Source organism: Pleurodeles waltl, chromosome 3_1, assembly GCF_031143425.1.
Source record: "Pleurodeles waltl isolate 20211129_DDA chromosome 3_1, aPleWal1.hap1.20221129, whole genome shotgun sequence".
In the NCBI taxonomy this organism is placed as follows: Eukaryota; Metazoa; Chordata; class Amphibia; order Caudata; family Salamandridae; genus Pleurodeles; species Pleurodeles waltl.
In genome coordinates, this window is record NC_090440.1 from 763,534,641 (window position 1) to 763,545,481 (window position 10,841).

Genomic DNA, 10,841 nt, shown 5'->3' on the forward strand with positions numbered 1-10,841 from the left:
TTTTGTTTTTGTGCGTTTTGCCAAATCTCTTTTAATTCTTTTACTAATTCTGCATGATAAACACAGTCCGAATAAACAAGTCAGGACAATCAATATACCCCCTATTATTTTTTCAAGAACCCCATTCCAAATACTACTAAACCAATTCCCTACTTTAGTAATTCCTTTCCCAACTTTTTCCCAAACTCCAGGTTCCTTCAGCTCCTTCAAATCTGCACTATCTCTTGTTAGGTTAGTAAGCATACCTCCAATCTTTTTACTATTATCAAGAATGAATGCACAACAATGGCGCTCATTAAGCATCTTACAGACTCTGCCACTCTTTGCTAAAAGAATGTCTAGAGCAAGCCAGTTTTGAAGAGTCATAGCTCTTTCCCCAGCAAGTTCAGTATCCATCAGGAGTATAGCCCCTGTGAAGTTTGTCAGCATGTTATCCACAATAGTAGACAACTTTCGAATCTTTATGGAGTTTAAGATAACCCCTACTGAAGGAATTATGGCTCCAAATATGTCACCAACAGCAGCAGCTGCTGTCTCTCTCTTTTGTTTAGTAAGATGTAATTCAGACATTTTAGGAATTTGCTTTAAGTCATCCATCTGGTAGATCTTGGGAAAAATATTCCCAAATAACATGTCCCATACCATCTCTTTGGAAGACGGTAATAAGCATTAAGTCCACATATATAATAGATCCCAGGGATTGCTGGATTCTGTCCATTTATCATGAACGTCCATTTACTCTGAAACAAAAACACATGCCTGCATTCAATCGTTCCCACAAATAAAGTGTCATGCTCAGATTTTGGCCTATATATACAAAGCCTTCCTACGTGTAATGCATCTATAGCTAATTTGCCCTGTGTCTTTATTGCAGTGTAAGCATGTGAGAAAGTAGCCTCTTTCTAGCCTTGTTACCCCCACTTTTGGCCTGTTTGTGAGTGTATGTCAGGGTGTTTTCACTGTCTCACTGGGATCCTGCTAGCTAGGGCCCAGTGCTCATAGTGAAAACCCTATGTTTTCAGTATGTTTGTTATGTGTCACTGGGACCCTGCTAGCCAGGACCCCAGTGCTCATAAGTATATGGCCTATATGTATGTGTTCCCTGTGTGGTGCCTAACTGTCTCACTGAGGCTCTGCTAACCAGAACCTCAGTGGTTATGCTCTCTCATTTCTTTCCAAATTGTCACTAACAGGCCAGTGACCAATTTCACCAATTCACATTGGCATACTGGAACACCCTTATAATTCCCTAGTATATGGTACTGAGGTACCCAGGGTATTGGGGTTCCAGGAGATCCCTATGGGCTGCAGCATTTCTTTTGCCACCCATAGGGAGCTCTGACAATTCTTACACAGGCCTGCTACTGCAGCCTGAGTGAAATAACGTCCACGTTATTTCACAGCCATTCACCACTGCACTTAAGTAACTTATAAGTCACCTATATGTCTATCCTTTACCTGGTAAAGGTTAGGTGCAAAGTTACTTAGTGTGTGGGCACCCTGGCTCTAGCCAAGGTGCCCCCACATTGTTTAGGGCAAATTCCCCAGACTTTGTGAGTGCGGGGACACCATTACACGCGTGCACTACACATAGGTCACTACCTATGTGTAGCTTCACAATGGTAACTCCGAATATGGCCATGTAACATGTCTAAGATCATGGAATTGCCCACTCTATGCCATCCTAGCATTGTTGGCACAATCCCATGATCCCACGGGTCTGTAGCTCAGACCCAGGTACTGCCAAACTGCCTTTTCAGGGGTTTCACTGCAGCTGCTGCTGCTGCCAACCCCTCAGACAGGTTTCTGCCCTCCTGGGGTCCAGCCAGGTTTTGCCCAGGATGGCAGAACAAAGGGCTTCCTCAGAAAGAGGGTGTTACACCCTCTCCCTTTGGAAAAAGGTGTTAAGGCAGGGGAGGAGTAGCCTCCCCCAGCCTCTGGAAATGCTTTCATGGGCACAGATGGTGCCCATTTCTGCATAAGCCAGTCTACACCGGTTCAGGGACCCCTCAGCCCTATTCTGGCACGAAACTGGACAAAGGAAAGGGGAGTGACCACTCCCCTGACCTGCACCTCCCCTGGGAGGTGTCCAGAGCTCCTCCAGTGTGCTCCAGACCTCTGCCATCTTGGAAACAGAGGTGCTGCTGGCACACTGGACTGCTCTGAGTGGCCAGGGCCAGCAGGTGACATCAGAGACTCCTTCTGATAGGCTCCTTCAGGTGTTGCTAGCCTATCCTCTCTCCTAAGTAGCCAAACCCTCTTTTCTGGCTATTTAGGGTCTCTGCTTTGGGGATTTCCTTAGATAACGAATGCAAGAGCTCATCAGAGTTCCTCTGCATCTCTCTCTTCACCTTCTGCCAAGGAATCGACTGCTGACCGTGCTGGAAGCCTGCAAAACTGCAACAAAGTAGCAAAGACGATTACTGCAACTCTGTAACGCTGATCCTGCCGCCTTCTCGACTGTTTTCCTGGTGGTGCATGCTGTGGGGGTAGTCTGCCTCCTCTCTGCACTAGAAGCTCCGAAGAAATCTCCCGTGGGTCGACGGAATCTTCCCCCTGCTACCGCAGGCACCAAAGAACTGCATCACCGGTCCCCTGGGTCTCCTCTCAGCACGACGAGCGAGGTCCCTTGAATCCAGCAACTCTGTCCAAGTGACTCCCACAGTCCAGTGACTCTTCAGTCCAAGTTTGGTGGAGGTAAGTCCTTGCCTCCCCACGCCAGACTGCATTGCTGGGAAGGGCGACTTTTGCAGCTACTCCGGCCTCGGTGCACTTCCGGCAGAAATCCTTTGTGCACAGCCAAGCCTAGGTCCACGGCACTCTAACCTGCATTGCACGACTTTCTAAGTTGTCCTCCGGCGGCGTGGGACTCCTTTGTGCAACTTCGGGTGAGCACCGTTTCACTCTTCTTCGTAGTGCCTATTCCGGCACTTCTGCGGGTGCAGCCTGCTTCTGAGAGGGCTCCTTGTCTTGCTCGAAGCCCCCTCTGTCCCCAGACGCAATTGGCGACATCCTGGTCCCTCCTGGGCCACAGCAGCATCCAAAAACCCTAACCGCACGATTTACAGCTAGCAAGGCTTGTTGGCGGTTTTTCTTCAGGAAAACACTTCTGCATGACTCTCCATGGCGTGGGGGATCCATCCTCCAAAGGGGAAGTCTCTAGCCCTTGTCGTTCCTGCAGAATCCTCAGCTTCTACTGTCCAGTAGCAGCTTCTTTGCACCCACAGCTGGCATTTCCTGGGCATCTGCCCATCTCCGACTTGCTTGTGACTTTTGGACTTGGTCCCCTTGTTCCACAGGTACCCTCGACTGGAAATCCATCGTTGTTGCATTGCTGGTTTGTGTCTTTTCTGCAGAATTCCCCTATCACGACTTCTATGTCCTTTGGGGAACTTTAGTGCACTTTGCACTCACTTTTCAGGGTCTTGGGGTGGGCTATTTTTCTAACCCTCACTGTTTTCTTACAGTCCCAGCGACCCTCTACAAGGTCACATAGGTTTGGGGTCCATTCGTGGTTCGCATTCCACTTTTGGAGTATATGGTTTGTGTTGCCCCTATCCCTATGTGTCCCCATTGCATCCTATTGTAACTATACATTGTTTGCACTGTTTTCTAAGACTATACTGCACATTTTTGGTATTGTGTACATATATCTTGTGTATATTTGCTAGCCTCATACTGAGGGTACTCACTGAGATACTTTGGCATATTGTCATAAAAATAAAGTACCTTTATTTTTAGTATATCTGTGTATTGTGTTTTCTTATGATATTGTGCAAGTGACACTAGTGGTACTGTAGGAGCTTCACTCGTCTCCTAGTTCAGCCTAAGCTGCTCTGCTAAGCTACCATTATCTATCAGCCTAAGCTGCTAGACACCCTATACACTAATAAGGGATACCTGGGCCTGGTGCAAGGTGTAAGTACCCCTTGGTACTCACTACGAGCCAGTCCAGCCTCCTACATTGGTTGTGCAGCGGTGGGATAAGTACTTTGCAATTACTTACCACTTTTGTCACTGTACTTTTCATAAGAGAAAAATATACAAAACAAGTTCAGTGTATGTACACCTAACTAAAAAGTTTTGCATTTCCTCTTTTCCCTCTTTTTCTAAGTGCTGAAAAGTACCTCTAAACTTTCAAAAAGTTCTTAAAAAGTTTTAAAAGTTTTTTTTCTGTCTTTCCAAAAGTTCTGAAAAACTTTTTCTTCACTTTTTCTATCACTTAAACTCTTTCTAAAATGTCTGGCACAGGCCAAACTGTTGATCTGTCCAAACTTGCTTATGATAACCTTAGCTGGAAAGAAGCAAGGAGTCTCTGCATAGATAGAGGTTTAAGTGTAAGGAAGAACCCCTCTAGAGAACTGTTAGTGAATATGCTTGTTGAACAGGATAAGGCCCAAGCTGGCACTCCTGTTGAAAAGTTAGCTGATGGTTCCCAGTCTGACCCTGGGGCACCCCTAGCTAAAGAGTTAGAGAGGAAACTTCCTAGCCTGTCCCCTAGCAGACAACCTAGCATAGCTGGTACTGAGGTTGAGTCACATCATACTGATAGTGTGGTCTCACATCACAGTAAGAGTATTCACTCTCACCATAGTAGAAATGCTGTTTCTATTAGCCATGCTGTTAGGGTGCCATCTGTTAGGGCCAGGTCTCCTTCTGTTCAATCTCAGCATACTTCTGTTTCTAGACATGCCTCTCCCACCCACCCTGATGACAGAATGTTAGAAAGGGAGCTCAATAGATTGAGAGTGGAACAATCCAGGCTGAAGCTCAAGCAGCAACAGCTGGATTTAGATAGGCAGTCTTTAGAAGTAGAAAGAGAAAGACAGAAATTGGGTTTAGAAACCCATGGCGGCAGCAGCAGTATTCCCCATAGTCATCCTGCAAGAGAGCATGATTCTAGGAATCTGCATAAGATAGTTCCCCCTTATAAGGAGGGGGATGACATTAACAAGTGGTTAGCTGCACTTGAGAGGGCCTGTGTTGTACAGGATGTCCCTCAAAGGCAGTGGGCTGCTATCCTATGGCTATCATTTAGTGGAAAGGGTAGGGATAGGCTCCTTACTGTGAAAGAAAGTGATGCCAATAATTTTACAGTTCTTAAGAATGCACTCCTGGATGGTTATGGCTTAACCACTGAACAGTACAGGATGAAGTTCAAAGAGACCAAAAAGGAGTCTTCACAAGACTGGGTAGACTTTGTCGAACATTCAGTGAAGGCCTTGGAGGGGTGGTTACATGGCAGTAAAGTTACTGATTATGAAAGCCTGTATAACTTGATCCTGAGAGAGCATATTCTTAATAATTGTGTGTCTGATTTGTTGCACCAGTACTTGGTGGACTCTGATCTGACCTCTCCCCAAGAATTGGGAAAGAAGGCAGACAAATGGGTCAGAACAAGGGTGAACAGAAAAGTTCATACAGGGGGTGACAAAGATGGCAATAAGAAGAAAGATGGTGAACCATCTCAAGATAAGCATGGGGATAAGGGTAAAACCAAAGATCCCACTTCAAATCTTAAACACTCTTCAGGGGGTGGGGAATAAAACAAATTCTTCCTCTTCTTCTCAACCTACACAATTTAAAAAGCCTTGGTGCTTTGTGTGTAAAAACAGAGGCCATAAGCCAGGGGATAAGTCCTGTCCAGGTAAACCCCCTGAGCCTACCACCACTAATACATCAAGCTCTAGTGCCCCTAGCAGTAGTGGTACTAGTGGTGGGACTGCTGGCAACAGTCAAGTTAAGGGTGTAGTTGGGTTCACTTATGGGTCCATAGTAGAAACTGGGGTAGTCAGTCCCAAGACAGTTTCTGTCACACCTAGTGGCATTGGCCTTGCCACACTGGCTGCTTGTCCCCTTACAACGGATAAGTACAGGCAGACAGTTGCAATAAATGGTGTTGAGGCCTTGGCCTACAGGGACACAAGTGCCAGTATCACTTTGGGGACTGAAAACCTAGTGCATCCTGAACAACACATCATTGGACAACAGTATAAGATTATTGATGTCCATAACTCCACTAAGTTTCTTCCCTTAGCTATAATTCAGTTTAGTTGGGGTGGAGTTACTGGCCCTAAGCAGGTGGTAGTATCACCTAGCTTACCTGTAGACTGTCTCTTAGGTAATGACCTAGAGGCCTCAGGTTGGGCTGATGTAGAATTTTATGCCCATGCAGCCATGCTGGGCATCCCAGAGGAATTGTTCCCTCTCATTTCTACTGAAATGAAAAAGCAAAGGAGAGAAGGCCTGAAAACTCAGGATCCCTCTCCAACAACAGGTAAAAAGGGTATCACAGTATCCACTAACCACCCTACCATTCAGGATACCATTCCTGTGGTGGGAGAAACCTCTCCTAGGGTGGCACCTGTTCCAAGGGAATCATCAGTTGGCAAAACTGTACTCCCTGAGGTAAAAGTACCTCTCTGTGGGATAACTAACATTGGTGAGAAAAAGAGCACCATTTTAGTTAACATGGTGCATCCCTCCAACCCTCCCAGAGAAACATTAGTGCAGAAACCCTGCACTGCCTCACAACATTTAGGACAGCACCCCTGCCTTAGTGTGGAGCTCATAGGACAGCATCCCTGCCCTGCTCCAACTCAAGAGAAACAGCATCCCTGTTCTCTCTTCCAGCCATATGGACAAAGTTTTTGCCCAGCTATGGCTTTATTGAGACAGCATCCCTGTCTGGCATTTCCATCACTACAAATAGGTTCAGTGGACAATTCCCACTGCTCTAAACAAAAACTTACTGATAGAAACTCTGAACATACATCTTCACATTGTTGCTTAGCTAAAAAACTTCAAACAGGGTGGTTTACATCCCCACAGGTAAGTAACCATATAGTTGACGATAAAGGGAGTAACCAGTCTATTGCAGAGCTACTCTCTACTTATCACCACTTAGACAATAAAGTCTCAACTGGCCAAGGTTAGCCTTATTGTCCTTCGTTTGGGGGTGGGGGGCGGTTGTGTGAGAAAGTAGCCTCTTTCTAGCCTTGTTACCCCCACTTTTGGCCTGTTTGTGAGTGTATGTCAGGGTGTTTTCACTGTCTCACTGGGATCCTGCTAGCCAGGGCCCAGTGCTCATAGTGAAAACCCTATGTTTTCAGTATGTTTGTTATGTGTCACTGGGACCCTGCTAGCCAGGACCCCAGTGCTCATAAGTATGTGGCCTATATGTATGTGTTCCCTGTGTGGTGCCTAACTGTCTCACTGAGGCTCTGCTAACCAGAACCTCAGTGGTTATGCTCTCTCATTTCTTTCCAAATTGTCACTAACAGGCTAGTGACCAATTTCACCAATTCACATTGGCATACTGGAACACCCTTATAATTCCCTAGTATATGGTACTGAGGTACCCAGGGTATTGGGGTTCCAGGAGATCCCTATGGGCTGCAGCATTTCTTTTGCCACCCATAGGGAGCTCTGACAATTCTTACACAGGCCTGCCACTGCAGCCTGAGTGAAATAACGTCCACGTTATTTCACAGCCATTCACCACTGCACTTAAGTAACTTATAAGTCACCTATATGTCTATCCTTTACCTGGTAAAGGTTAGGTGCAAAGTTACTTAGTGTGTGGGCACCCTGGCACTAGCCAAGGTGCCCCCACATTGTTCAGGGCAAATTCCCCAGACTTTGTGAGTGCGGGGACACCATTACACGCGTGCACTACACATAGGTCACTACCTATGTGTAGCTTCACAATGGTAACTCCGAATATGGCCATGTAACATGTCTAAGATCATGGAATTGCCCCCTCTATGCCATCCTGGCATTGTTGGCACAATCCCATGATCCCACGGGTCTGTAGCTCAGACCCGGGTACTGCCAAACTGCCTTTTCAGGGGTTTCACTGCAGCTGCTGCTGCTGCCAACCCCTCAGACAGGTTTATGCCCTCCTGGGGTCCAGCCACGCTTGGCCCAGGATGGCAGAACAAAGGACTTCCTCAGAGAGAGGGTGTTACACCCTCTCCCTTTGGAAAAAGGTGTTAAGGCAGGGGAGGAGTAGCCTCCCCCAGCCTCTGGAAATGCTTTCATGGGCACAGATGGTGCCCATTTCTGCATAAGCCAGTCTACACCGGTTCAGGGACCCCTCAGCCCTACTCTGGCGCGAAACTGGACAAAGGAAAGGGGAGTGACCACTCCCCTGACCCGCACCTCCCCTGGGAGGTGTCCAGAGCTCCTCCAGTGTGCTCCAGACCTCTGCCATCTTGGAAACAGAGGTGCTGCTGGCACACTGGACTGCTCTGAGTGGCCAGCGCCAGCAGGTGACGTCAGAGACTCCTTCTGATAGGCTCCTTCAGGTGTTGCTAGCCTATCCTCTCTCCTAAGTAGCCAAACTCTCTTTTCTGGCTATTTAGGGTCTCTGCTTTGGGGATTTCCTTAGATAACGAATGCAAGAGCTCATCAGAGTTCCTCTGCATCTCTCTCTTCACCTTCTGCCAAGGAATCGACTGCTGACCGCGCTGGAAGCCTGCAAAACTGCAACAAAGTAGCAAAGACGACTACTGCAACTCTGTAACGCTGATCCTGCCGCCTTCTCGACTGTTTTCCCGGTGGTGCATGCTGTGGGGGTAGTCTGCCTCCTCTCTGCACTAGAAGCTCCGAAGAAATCTCCCGTGGGTCGACGGAATCTTCCCCCTGCTACCGCAGGCACCAAAGAACTGCATCACCGGTCCCCTGGGTCTCCTCTCAGCACGACGAGCGAGGTCCCTTGAATCCAGCAACTCTGTCCAAGTGACTCCCACAGTCCTGTGAGTCTTCAGTCCAAGTTTGGTGGAGGTAAGTCCTTGCCTCCCCACGCCAGACTGCATTGCTGGGAACCGCGACTTTTGCAGCTACTCCGGCCTCTGTGCACTTCCGACAGAAATCCTTTGTTCACAGCCAAGCCTGGGTCCACGGCACTCTAACCTGCATTGCACGACTTTCTAAGTTGTCCTCCGGTGGCGTGGGACTCCTTTGTGCAACTTCGGGTGAGCACTGTTTCACTCTTCTTCGTAGTGCCTGTTCTGGCACTTCTGCAGGTGCTGTCTGCTTCTGAGAGGGCTCCTTGTCTTTCTCGACGCCCCCTCTGTCCCCAGACGCAATTGGCAACATCCTGGTCCCTCCTGGGCCACAGCAGCATCCAAAAACCTTAACCGCACAATTTGTAGCTATCAAGGCTTGTTGGTGGTCTTTCTTCAGGAAAACACTTCTGCACGACTCTCCACGGCGTGAGGGATCCATCCTTCAAAGGGGAAGTCTCTAGCCTTTGTCATTCCTGCAGAATCCTCAGCTTCTACTGTCCAGTAGCAGCTTCTTTGCACCCACAGCTGGCATTTCCTGGGCATCTGCCCATCTCCGACTTGCTTGTGACTTTTGGACTTGGTCCCCTTGTTTCACAGGTACCCTCGACTGGAAATCCATTGTTGTTGCATTGCTGGTTTGTGTCTTTTCTGCAGAATTCCCCATCACGACTTCTATGTCCTTTGGGGAACTTTAGTGCACTTTGCACTCACTTTTCAGGGTCTTGGGGTGGGCTATTTTTCTAACCCTCACTGTTTTCTTACAGTCCCAGCGACCCTCTACAAGGTCACATAGGTTTGGGGTCCATTCGTGGTTCGCATTCCACTTTTGGAGTATATGGTTTGTGTTGCCCCTATCCCTATGTGTCCCCATTGCATCCTATTGTAACTATACATTGTTTGCACTGTTTTCTAAGACTATACTGCATATTTTTGGTATTGTGTACATATATCTTGTGTATATTTGCTATCCTCATACTGAGGGTACTCACTGAGATACTTTGGCATATTGTCATAAAAATAAAGTACCTTTATTTTTAGTATATCTGTGTATTGTGTTTTCTTATGATATTGTGCAAGTGACACTAGTGGTACTGTAGGAGCTTCACTCGTCTCCTAGTTCAGCCTAAGCTGCTCTGCTAAGCTACCATTATCTATCAGCCTAAGCTGCTAGACACCCTATACACTAATAAGGGATACCTGGGCCTGGTGCAAGGTGTAAGTACCCCTTGGTACTCACTACGAGCCAGTCCAGCCTCCTACATTGGTTGTGCAGCGGTGGGATAAGTACTTTGCAATTACTTACCACTTTTGTCACTGTACTTTTCATAAGAGAAAAATATACAAAACAAGTTCAGTGTATGTACACCTAACTAAAAAGTTTTGCATTTCCTCTTTTCCCTCTTTTTCTAAGTGCTGAAAAGTACCTCTAAACTTTCAAAAAGTTCTTAAAAAGTTTTAAAAGTTTTTTTTCTGTCTTTCCAAAAGTTCTGAAAAACTTTTTCTTCACTTTTTCTATCACTTAAACTCTTTCTAAAATGTCTGGCACAGGCCAAACTGTTGATCTGTCCAAACTTGCTTATGATAACCTTAGCTGGAAAGAAGCAAGGAGTCTCTGCATAGATAGAGGTTTAAGTGTAAGGAAGAACCCCTCTAGAGAACTGTTAGTGAATATGCTTGTTGAACAGGATAAGGCCCAAGCTGGCACTCCTGTTGAAAAGTTAGCTGATGGTTCCCAGTCTGACCCTGGGGCACCCCTAGCTAAAGAGTTAGAGAGGAAACTTCCTAGCCTGTCCCTTAGCAGACAACCTAGCATAGCTGGTACTGAGGTTGAGTCACATCATACTGATAGTGTGGTCTCACATCACAGTAAGAGTATTCACTCTCACCATAGTAGAAATGCTGTTTCTATTAGCCATGCTGTTAGGGTGCCATCTGTTAGGGCCAGGTCTCCTTCTGTTCAATCTCAGCATACTTCTGTTTCTAGACATGCCTCTCCCACCCACCCTGATGACAGAATGTTAGAAAGGGAGCTCAATAGATTGAGAGTGG